At 45.8% G+C, this 12,723-nt stretch overlaps 1 protein-coding gene across 4 annotated transcripts in view; it reads right to left on the minus strand.

Annotated features, from left to right (window-relative positions):
- LOC310659145 (uncharacterized protein) overlaps positions 1-12,723 on the minus strand; it is a 32,058-nt gene that overhangs the window by 11,002 nt on the left and 8,333 nt on the right. The gene's annotated exons all lie outside the window — the stretch shown is intronic.

Genomic DNA, 12,723 nt, shown 5'->3' on the forward strand with positions numbered 1-12,723 from the left:
GGTTGTGACATTATTAACTAAAACTTGTGGCCTACCACTCATAGTGGTAACGTTAAGAAAACAAGAGGATCCATTAACATACTCATAAGTCCAATTACAAGAAGGATAATGACCTAAAAATTTCTTTGTATTATGATTAAAATGAAAGCAATGAGACGCTGTTTCTACAAGCGACAAAAACACAGGTGGTAAACTTATACAATCATCATTAATATTATTGCTAATCTTATATGAAGCATTTACTAAAATACTATGCAATAATAAATGCCAAACCGCTTTGAGTAAGGAGGAATATGCATACACATCCAACAATCAGAAAGATTAAGCACAAAAGCAAAATGATTTATGTCCTAATACATAGGTATTATTACTCCAAATCTGATGATATATCTCAGGTTTTCTTGCTTTTTGTAAGGGAGCATCACGGCGGCGTCTTACAAAGTTCTGCAGGTATTTAGAGTTGTGGGGCCCATGCCAAACTGATTGTTCATGGGGGCAATAAGGATGAGAATGGTAGATCACTCCAATAGCTGCTTCAGAGCAACCTGCGTGATATTTCGTGGCTCGATTATTGGCATGTAAAAACCACAATCCAGAAGAGGCAACACAACCATTTTTGCAAACACAAGAGCCCATTTGCTGTAAATAGGCTACATTCACGGTTCCTTGTACTGAATCAAAATTCCAACCCCAGTTGTAGGTAGCAACACAAATGGGGTAGTCGTAATTGGGGAATAAAACCCAGGCAATTCCCCAGGCAAGATGCAGCAAAACTGTACTGGTATTTGGTAATCAAAGTGGCTTCCCAGGGAGTAGGAGGGCCAATGCGATAAGGACGGAGATGGCCCTTCATGTCAGGAAACACTGGAACAGCTGTAAAAGGCACGTTGGAAGGAACGTGGTGATGTCTCCAGCTGCAATGTGGATTGAGGTCAGATGGCAGATCTCCATCGGCAGACAGCGTGAAGAATGGTTTCAAGATGCTGGTGTCCCAGGAAATCAGGAAAGTTGGACCTTTCCACTTTGGGTCTGGAAGTAACCTGTAAGACACTAAAGGGTGCTGCAACACTTCTTCCCTCCTGAAGTGAAGCTCAGCAGGTGTAAAATTCCCGTTGTGAGGATACAACAGATGATTTAAGGTGAATAACACTTGATGCACAATATTAGGTATTTCAGAGACAGTAGCTGAACGACCTCCCAATTGCTTGTTGAGGAGAGTCTTAAAAGTCAAATGGGCATGCTCAATGATTGCTTGTCCTGTAAAGCAACTTAATATCCCACAGAGAGCAAAAGTCAGAAAAAGCCAGAAAAATATATGCAGAGCCGTTGTCAGTCTTCAAAGTATGGGGTTTTTCCCATAACAACAAAACATTTTTAAAAAATGCATTTTCCTCTAAGACAAAAAAAAAACACACACGATCCAATTCATCCTTTTTTGCAACAAAAAAAAATCGCTGTAAGAAACCAGAGCCGAGAACAAAGAAACCTTCGTTTCTTGGATTCAAGGCAACCTTGTCTGGGTACTTTGATTTGCAACATATTTCTGGGAACAGAGCCAAAAAGTGAAAAGCAACATCTCTATGTGAGAGTCTGTGCAGGGGGAGAGGAAAAAAGATTGTAAAATGTTTTCGGTGCGGCCTGTCTTTTGTGAACTGAATCACACAGGTGCCTCTGCCCCCCCCCCCCATGGCAGAAGAAAAACCACTGCAAGCTTTTCTCAGGTTTTGTCCTTAGCAAAATTATGAAATCCAGTAGAGGAAAAAACAGTGGCCAGCAGACGAGCCCTGCCCTCAGAGTGGCAGGCCTTGAGCATATCTGCAATGGCTATATTAGGAGTTGTCATCAAAGGGTGCAGCGCTTGCTTACAGTCTTCATTGGCATTGTCAAACGCAAGCTGACGCACAATCACTTCTTGGGCTGCCACATCCTGAACTTGCCTTTTAAGAGTGCCCCAATGACCCCCTCCCTTGTTTTTGTCATCTGGGACTGAAGCCAAAGCATCCTGAGTGACGGCAACGGTGGTAGCTTCCCAATACTGAGGATCCAGGGGCAATTGCTGAGCAGTGGTAAGGAAATTTCTCCCTCCCGGCAGTCCATCGAGTACCTCAGCCTGTGTAAGCATGGCTGGGGCTGGAGGAGATGGCACAATGCCAGCAGCAGCGGCAACAGAGGAAGAGAACTCTTTTATAAATTGCAAGTCAAATTGTTCATTGCTGTGAGGCTCTGCACCGGGGGCGACCGGAGCAAGCACAGGGAAGAGATTAGGCATAGCAGGATCAAAGGCAATTAGAGGTGTAGCCGCTCCTTGGAGAGGGGTGGACGAGGGGGCGGAGATGGCGCCGAGAGGCCAGGAATGCAGAGAGAGGGAGGGTGTGGAAGCTGTAGGTACGGGAGGATCTGGAGCTTTCGAAGAGACAGAAGCCGGCAGGTCCAAAATTTGTGCCATTGGCAGGCAGGGACACAAAAACACAGAAGGTACAGGAGGCTTTACCGCAAGGAGGATATTTGCAGGATTTAGAAAGGAGATAGCCTTGTGAACTTGGCACCAAGCATGTAAAATTCTTGCATCTCCGGGTGATTTTGAAAAAAATGTCCTATTTTCTCCCAATCCTTCAAATTCCATGTCCCATCTTGGGGGTACCATGGAAAATGGGTGTCAAGAGCTTCAATTAAGGCTTTGAGATCAGCATCATTCAGAACAAGATTGTTGCTGGCAAGAAGAAACTTAAGTTCATCAAAAAAATTCTTTTGTGGTGGTGAAAGGGACTGCCCCATGATAGTAGAACGTAAGGGAGCTCTCACCTGGGATCCGAAGAGGATGAAGGACGCGTCAGGAGCCCTTGCCGGGCGTAGGTGAGCGCTGGTAAGCAACGTGAAGTCCGAAGTCAGTCGCACGGGGCACCAAATGACGAAGCCTGCTCGTCTTTGTGGGATGAGGCAGTGTTTCACCAAGTTAGCTTGAAAAGAATCTTACACACCAAGCTGGATTTTTAAGGGCTCTCTCATACAGCTCAAAAGCTGCTGCCCGCTTTTATTGAAGTCTCTGCAGAAGTGTGCTACAATCTATCAGCTAGCAGACAAAGGAATGTACAATACATCACGCCCCCTAAGATCATGTTACATGGACCAATCGCTACATTGGCATGAACTGTCCACGCGTTGTCCATGCCCCAAGCAGCCTCTTGCTTTGTCCAGTAAGAAACTTCTTTCCATGCCGATATATATAAGCAACCATTTTCCTACATACATGCATAAGCAACCATTTTCCTACACCTGATATCACCAGTTCTGCTTCAAAACATCACGGCTTTCACCTCTCACCTTTTTTAAAAAACGAAGAGCAAAGTTGGGCTGAATTTCAACTCATCACATGCTTGCAGACACATGGCCCTCCACACAGCCACAAATTGGGAAAGTTGAAAGGGACCCTGGGGTCATCTAGTCTAACCCTAAAATGCAGGGTTCATAGCAAGATTTTCACAGCAAGATTTGTACTACCAAAGAGACATACATATGTACACAGACACAACTGTTTGAAGAGACCACAAGCCATGCTCCTACCATGTACTAAGGAAGAGGAAAATAAAGGTACCCAACTTTATACAGAACCCTTTTAGCAGATCTTGAAGCTAGTTTGAGTGAGAGTTTACTTCCTTAGACTAAAGAGTGCAAGTTCCTAGACTGTTATTATCTTTAAAGGAAGATTGAAGTGAACATTTTCTTCCTAAGATAGGGAGAGGATCTTTTATAAAGCAAAGTTAATTCAATTGATATAACCACTCACAAATAATTAAATCAGCCATAGATTTGATTTAAAAGGAATACAAAAGTGAACAATTTTCCTGAACTTGCAGAGGCATAGTAAGCCTAATCTATGCCCCCCCCCTTTGCAGTTTCCTTTAAAGGAAGCTTACTCAGGAGTAAATTTACCTGGCACAGAAGTAAGAAGAAGAAGAAGAAGAAGAAAAAAAAAACCTGAATGAGACAGAATGAAACAAGGGGGAGCATTTTCTAAGAAAAGAGACCAGGAAGTCTTATAGAGACTGATATCAGGAGCCTTACAATAACTCTTCTGTCCAACCAAATCAAAGTTAAAACTAGACTCAGATATTTTTCTTAGAAGGAACACCATACTTTCATAGGAATATGCTTAATCTAATACATACACTGCATTTTAGCTTGAGAGAGCAATTGTGCTCAACTAGGCTTTTGCAGCAGAAACATTTGTGTCTTCACAGCACATTTCAAAATGCTGGAATAAAAAAGATTGGAACACGGATATAGACTAAGTTGCAGCAAAACATAATCTACCATCAACTTAAATCAAATCATACTCCTCACTCAAGCCACTCAGAGGAAGACTCTTTGGAGCCTCTCTCAAATAACAAACATTTGCACACTTCATTCTAATATATATATATACATATATTTATCCTGTTTAAGATTGATGAGGCCAAACATTCCTTAGCTTCCTTAGATTTTAAATTTTGAAGCAAGCTGGCAATTTAAAAACTATGTGCATTTAAGAACAGTCTGTGGATGCCGAAGCCAATGTAAACACAAACCCTTTAAGTATTTCTAAATCTTTGAGTACATCTCTTATTCATTTTTTTTCTCTCTCTCTCTTTTTTTTTTTATATTTAGAGAAACTAAGATCTCTAATGTGTGGGCTCTCAGGCTGGGCTGTTATTATATCTACTGCCTTCTGAGCACCATTAGGTTCATGATTTCATGTTCTAACTTTAGGTGATAGTTTAACAACACAATTTTGATGTGTTCAGCTCTCCCTAAGGGTTCACACTCTGATTTTGTTGAAGGATCCCTGAGGTGGCTGCTGTGCCCTGGGTTCCAGGTGGTGGGCCTAAGCCACCCACTAAAAGTTACAACGGTCTTGTACTTTGTACTTGGAAAGACCATTTTGCCCCTTTATTTTAAACTGGAGGGGCGTATCAGAATCCTCTCTGGGGCAAAAAGCTCCATGGAAGCTTTGTTGCCAGGAGGAGTCCAGCCAGGGTGTCTAGTGAGCTCCCATTTTCCCTCTAATACGGAGGGGGGGTTGCTCAGTAGATTACACTAGGAGGTAGAAGAACGGGTACAAGAAAGGGACAAAGAATGGGGGGGAAGAATATTCTACCAGTATTCAAGTTATCTTTCAGCTAAAGCAATCCCTGCCTACCAGTAAACTACAAGCAGTTTGTCTAGAAAACCACGGGTCTCTCTACCCGCATTAGCCTCGAAAACCACGGGTCTCTCTACCCGGAAAACCACAGACCTTACTCTTGAAAACCACGGGTCTCTCTACCCGGAAAACCACATGCCTTAAATTCTACACAAACCACGGGTCTCTCTCTCACCCGGAACACTACAGGAACACTCCTGGAAACCACTGGTCTCTTTCACCCGGAAAACCACGTATCTCAAATTCTACTTCAGTACTGTTCACAAGACTAACCCTAGTGTGGGGCCCCAGTTTATGTACTACCCTCTATTAACCACAACAGCCTCCTACCTGACCTCGAAACTAATTTCGGGATTCCCTACTGAACGTCTGCACAGCGCAGTGCCGGATCGGGGTCCCGGAAAATTAAAGGTTTGGAAAGGAAGCAAATGACCTTGCGTTCTCACGTACCCGGGTCATCCCTAACAAAGGTCGCCAGGCAGGAGGGGCAGCTTCATTTGCGGAGGTTATAGGAGAGTTTTAAGAGGGAGGGAGAGATAGATTTGTAAAGGAAAGTGCAGTATAGATCCGCAATTCCCTGGCCGACTCCGAAAGGGAAAAACGGGAGAGGGGGATGGGGGTTAGGACGCCCCTGGACGACCCCGAAAAGGTGGCGTCTGATAGCAGATAAGAACCGTGTTTCCCCGGACGACTCCGAGGGGGAAACCGGGAGAATTAGGACGCTCCTGGACGACCCCGAAAAGGTAGCGTCTGATAGCAGATAAGGACCGTGCTTCCCGGGACGACTCCGAGGGGGAAGACGGGGGGTTTTTTAGGACGCTCCTGGACGACCCCGAAAAGGTAGCGTCTGATAGCAGATAAGAACCGTGCTTCCCGGGACGACTCCGAAAAGGGAAGACGGGAGAGTAAGGACGCCCCTGGACGACCCCGAAAAGGTGGCGTCTGATAGCAGATAAGAAGGAAAGATAGGAAAGTCCGGCTGTCGTGGGATACCTTTTCCAGCCCCCTCCCAATGTGTCTACTTCAAAACCATACTCACGTTCGCAGATGTCCCCCGCGGATCCCGGGATCCTTTCTCTTTAGCCGGCTTGACCTTGCCTTTGCTCCCCCTGGTTGGGCTTTTGGTGACGATTGATTACCGCCCGCAAAGAGGAGGCAGGGAGAGGAAAAAGGATCCCTGGGCTAAGGTTGCCCAGTGGCGCCTGATCCCTTCCATCTCCCCCCCTCACCTTCACAGGAGGACCAAGTGTCCCTGAGCATGGTCGCCAAACTGTTGCAGGAAAAATCCGAGGGCTCCCTTGGACAAAAAGTAAAGACACCAACCAGAGTAACTTGGAGCAAATCAGCAGCCTGTAGGCTTGGCCTTTATTGTACTGTTGCAGCAGGGTGTTCCCCTCACTCGCAGGAGAGAGGAAAGACCCAGAAAAATGGTGTGCAAGACCTTATAAAAACTTTTGAAATTCCCCTCCTCTAGGTCAAGCCCACCCCCAGAAACATCATGCATACATTACAGAAAGGAGGGGTTGAGGGAGGAGTTGTGGTGGTAACCTGAGTGTCTTGTCACCTGGCGGGTTCCTCCTTTCTCCCCCTCCCATGAACCAGTTGTGAATAACAAAGAAAAGGTGCAGTTTCCTTCCCCCTGAGGGGAATCCGGCCATGGTCCTTTTGTTGCTGTCTGCTCTGAATATACAACCGTATGCAGTCCATTGTGTCCATGATGAGATGAGCCTGAGCCCATCAGGATGCTTATCTCGCTTATCATGCCCCACCAGGTGCAGTAGCCAGGTATGTGACTGCTCGCTTAGGGGATTATGGCTGACCGTCACCAGGGCACCCCCCTTAGCTAGTCCTTGAAATATGGAGTAGAATAAAAGTGGAACAGTGCAAATCTGATGTATGGTTGATTTTCTATGAATTTATAACAGAAGTGTAGCGTATGTAGTGTGTGAGTGTGAGTGTGTGTGAAGTCTGTACAAACTGAATGATGGGGGGGGGGTTTCCTGCTACAGAGGTAACACAATGCGACCAGGAAGAAAGCAAGGCAGCTGTTGATCTGTTTGCGCGCAGAGCCCCCCCCCCCATGCAAGGAGTGAAGCAGCCCAGAAATAAAGCGCGTTGCAATTTGGATAGTAGCCCCCCCCCCCAGGTCACAGAGAGAGCACCCCAAAAACATCCCTGGTTGCGTCACAAAATGAGTTGTACCTGGAAATCAGATCAGACTCCGAGTTCGTGTTTTGGCAACATGACAAGTCTGTCTGTCAACCGGGATGCCTGAGGATTCCTGCTCGCTGCCCTTTCCTGGTCATTGGGAAGGGCGGATTTCTTGACTCCAGAATCCATCACCGCAGACCCGTTTCATTCAGGCCTAGAGATCTGCTCTTTGGCCCAGTCTGCTTGGATCATGTGGATCATCAATGGATTATATGGATCATCCATGATGTCATACCTACGTGACTGGGGGAGTCTGGAGGCTGACGGGGGTCAGACAGTGCTGCTGTTTTGCTCTCCGTACTATTTCAGCTCAGGTTTTCCTGGCAGAAGTTAACATTTCCTCAAGAAATGGGTGGATTCATTGAGGAAACGGGGCCAAGCGAAAGCATCCGTTGAAAAGAGGCAGATGTGTATACTTTGTTACCATCCAGTGAGTTGAGTTGCAAAGGCCATTTGCAGAAAGGCTCCTGCGGCTGCGGCTACATGCCGGAGTTTGGGTCTTTTTGTGGAAATGTGTCTGTGTAAATGCACTTATCCCCGTGCATTTATAATGGCAAGGCATTAAATCCCATGAGATCCACAAGCACCAAAACCATAAGCCCACATAGGAGTGCAAAAGCACAGAACGAAGCAGCCCTTAATCCCTGCCTAGCTAGCGATCAAAAGCTGGGTGTCCAACAAGAACAACTTTTTTTGTACTAAATTATGAAATGGGTCCAAATTATTTTTTGTACTAAATTATGAAATGGGTCCAAATGTCCAGATGCACTCAGAAGATGAGACTTTTTGGAGAGCAGCTGCACTCCTGGCTTCCCACTTACCTTTGTCTCTTGCAGGTGACCAGATGATGCCAGCAAGACCTTCTCATCCATCTATTCCTGGTGGGGAAGGAGAAGCAACGGCTGTGGAAGCAGCTCAGGTAGATGAGAACAGAAATCATGCAGCAGCGGCATGGCGTCAACGGAAGGCCTCATTAGCTAAAGTGATACCTCAGGTTAAGAACAGTTTCAGGTGAAGAACAGATGCCCAGAACGAATTAAGTTCTTAACCAGAGGTACCCCTGCACTCTTTTGGAGAGGTGAGCCGTTGCCGTAACTGCCTCGCCAGTACACTTGTCCAGGTCAGCATCAATGAAGAGGTTGCTGGTTTCTTAGGTAGACACAATCATCCACCACCTCCAGTGTCTGAAACTTGCATGGTTCTAGGCGCATTTTGCAACAGGGAATGCCATAGACACGAGCAGTTTCTGAGCTCTGCGTGCAGAACCTAAGATTTCAGATTAAAACTGCAGAGTGGAAGGAAAGAAGGACCCTTTTCTGCCTCCCCACTTCCAGCTACTCTCTGAAGACTGAAGGAGAGACCTCCTTTAAAAATCAGGGGGGTGGGCAGGGGAAGGACTAGACCACGTGAAAAATGAACATATTATTTTAGCTGCTGTTCATTCCTTTTCAGCTGTGTATTTTTGTCATAAGAGAGTGCACCTAGACATTCCATTGTTGCGCCCGAATCCTCGGTTTAAGGTCCTCTTTATGTCCTAGCTGTCCTATCTCTGATTCTAACACTGACCACCTCTAGTGTGTGGTCAGTAATGTGGATGCATGGAATTCTTCTTCTATCAGAAGGGTTAGAGATCAATATTCAGTACAGTGGCACTCCCATTTCTTCCTGCATCTCTAATCCATTTCTTTCTTCATTGCAGGTGGTGATGCTTTGGAAATAGAGAGAGAGGACGCCCATGAGAGAATCCACACAGTGGAGAAGCCATTGCCACTCTTGGAGTGTGGAGAGAACTTCAGTCACAGCTCCCATTCAACTACCCACCAAAGAAATGCTATTGAGAAGAAACCCTCTTAGTTCTCTGAATGGGGGGAAACTTTCTGTTGGAATGAAAGCCTCACTTCACAGGAAATAATTCACACAGGGGAGGACCCACTGAAGTACTTGGAATGTGGAAAGAGCTTCAGCACGAGTGCACATCTCATTTCGCATCAAATAACTCACAGCAGGGAGAAACCCTATCAGGGCTTGGATTGTAGGGAAAGCTTTAATACAAGCACAACCTTCCGTAAACACCAGAGAATTCACAGGGGGGAGAAGCCATTTCAATGCCGAGAGTGTGGAAAGAGCTTCAGTCAGAGCACCCATCTCACAGCCCATCACATAATTCATACAGGTGAGAAACCCTATCAGTGCTCAGAATGTGAAAAAAGCTTCAGTCGGAAGCAAAATCTCACTTCCCATCAAATAATTCACAGTGGTGAGAAACCCTTTCAGTGCTCAGGATGTGGAAAGAGTTTCTGCCATAGAGCCAATCTCACTTCCCACCAAAGAATTCACAGTGCTTGGAACGTGGAAAGAGTTTCCTCCAGGGAGCCGATCTCACTTCCCACCAAAAAATTAACACAAGGGGGAAACCATATCAGTGCTTGGAATGTGGAAAGACCTTTAGTCATCGTGCCAATCTTGTGGCACACCCAAGAATTCACAGTGTTGAGAAACCATATCAGTGCTCCCAACGTGGGAAGAGCTTCACTGTGAGCTCTGGTCTCCCTTCCCATCAAATAATTCACAGTGGTGAGAAACCATATCAATGATTGGAATGTGAAAAGAGCTTCGGTAAGAGGACCAAGCTCATGGCCCATCAAAGAATTCATACAGGGGAGAATCATAGAATTTTAGACCTGCAGGAGACCCCGGGGTCGTCTCAACTAAAGCTTCCATTAATTAATTAATTAATCAATCAATTAATTAATTAATTTTTATAATGAATGATTTTAGAGTGTTGTTTGTACTGTTTTATTGTTGTTAGCCGCCCTGAGCCCGGCTTCGGCTGGGGAGGGCGGGATATAAATAAAATTTATTATTATTATTATTATTATTATTATTATTATTATTATTATTATTCCATGACATATTGCCTTCAAACTTCTCCTTACAAACCTCCAAGGAAGGAGAGTCCACAACCTTCCAAGGGCATCTCTAATTTGAAGCCATTGGTTTGGGTCCCAGCCTCCAGAGCCGGTGAAAACAAGCTTGTTCAATCTTCCACCTGACAGCCCTTCCTGTTCCTCAGAAGGCTTGGTTTCCCAACGCTTAATTGTCTTGGTCACCCCCCTCTGCACACCTTCCAGCTTGTCAAAATCCTTCTTAAATTGGGGCACCCCAAACTGGACACAGGACTCCATGTGTGGTCTGAACAAGGCAGAAGAAAGTGGGGCTGTTACTTCTCTTGATCTGGACACTTGAGTTCTTTGGACGCAACCTAGAATAACAGCCTTTTTTGCTGCTGCATCATACTGTTGACTCATGTTAGTCTAAGACCCCAGGTCTTTTCCACATGTCCTACTGGCAAGCCCGGTATCCCCCATCCTATATTTGTGCAGCTGATTCTTCTTGCCTAAGAGCAGAATTTTACCTTTCTTCTTACTGAAATTTATTGGATGCCTTTATAGCACCTGTTTCTTCAAGAAGCTCAGTGTGGTGTAAAGGGGTTCTCCCCCTCATCGTTTAATCCTGAGAACAACCCTGTGAGGTAGGTTGGGCTGTGAAGCCATCACCCAGTGAGCTTCATGAGTGAGTGGAGATTTGAACCCAGGTCTCCCAGGTCCTAGTCCAAAACTCTTAAGCACTCTACTTGAATGAGACTCTTGGAAAATGCATGCATGCGCATTTAATGAAAGTTTCAGTGCAATGTCTTGGTGTTTGTATTTAAAGTTGTGTACACATGTGTCAATGACATTAATATATTAATGGTAATTATAGTAGAAGAGTAAATTTTAGGTATTGCTAGACGGCGATGGGGTTAGTTTGGAATGCTGGGATTGAACAATTGAACAATTTCAACATGAATCTCAACAAGATCTAAAATATAAACACAAAACGCCAACAGCAACAACCCCTGAAAAAAAGTTCATACAACCATCTTCTCAGGGTTCCTACTCTTTGTGAGGATGAACCTTCTTGCTACAAATAAAGATCAGGTCTCCTGACCGCTGTTTTGCTCCCTTAACTTGCCTGGATTCTCCTTCTTTGCTGACCCCGGAGGGACCGCGGGGTGTGGCTGTTGGGATACTGCCCGGGAGACGGAGGCATCAGGCAGCCCCCAGGTGTCTCCGGACGACCACCAGTCTCCCGTGGAACAGCACCAGTGAATTAGCGACAGGAGCCTCAGAGACATTCCAAGCCCCATGCCCACCCTTTCCGCAGAGTCTCCACAAGGAAAGATGCAGACAGGAGAGCATATTCACAGCTTTATTCAACGTAGTTCAGAACAAAGGAAAAACATGACTGCTTGCCTCCGTCTCCAGGAAAACAGCCAGAATACAAAAGCTATATACAAAACGGAAGTTCCCAGCAGAAGCTGGAAGTAAACAGGCATGTGACACAGAACAGCCTGTTCCCTTTTAAGGTGGAACGGAACTATATCCTAACAGTGGCCCCCTGGGGAGCTGGGCAGCAGAGGAAATCATCACCCCAGGATTTTTTCCTTCTCAATGCTTTTCCACCTGAGCCTCTTACCTAAAAGCCTTAGACCCCGCAATGAGACAGGATTGTGTCCCTGCCCTCAGCAGACAAAATAGCTTTCCACCCCCCCCCCAAGATATTGAGGTGCCCTGAGGGCTGTGCGGGACCCCCAGTCATAGAAATGAAAAGGGGAGGGGCTCAGGAGAGTTTCAGGTGGGGAGGGGCAGCACAGGCTCCAGAAGCTCCTTCTCACTGATCCCCCCCCCCCATGAAGCTCCTTTAAGACCCCGTGTTTCAGAGGAAAGGTTCACCTGCAGCGAAACAAAATGCAGCTGCCCTGGCTGAGTGGAGCCAGGCTGGGGGGCACCTTGAGGATCCCGGAAATGTGTCAAAGCATACAGTTCTTATTGGGTCCCCAGTGAGGCACAAAACTTAGCTCCCGAGAGCAAATCCAGTTTCAGCGGTAGAAAAATACAGCACATAGGATACCTAAGTCAGGCACACACACCGGCAGAAGGAGGCAAGGGAGGAAAGAGGCTGGAAGGACACAGGGCAATGGAGGTGTGTCTTTCACTTCCTGTCGTCTGGGAGGGAAGTCAGGAACTCGGCATATTCAGGGGCTTCACGAAGAAAAGCTTTCTGCCGGCTGCTTTCAGGCAAATGGGCATCACAGAAACACACACTGTGATTCTTAGTATGTTGCCATATCAATTGTTTTTGATAGGTTATCACGATGTGGTCTAGAAACCAGTTTGGAACAATATATCGCCTGGCCCTAATCCACACTGACCACCAGCAATCCAGATAAACACTCTTTTATAAATAAAGCACTTTTTGCAATCTTTTCATTTAAACTGCTTCTCCTCTCT

This window comes from Podarcis tiliguerta (genome assembly GCF_965153285.1).
Source record: "Podarcis tiliguerta genome assembly, chromosome: 10".
In the NCBI taxonomy this organism is placed as follows: Eukaryota; Metazoa; Chordata; class Lepidosauria; order Squamata; family Lacertidae; genus Podarcis; species Podarcis tiliguerta.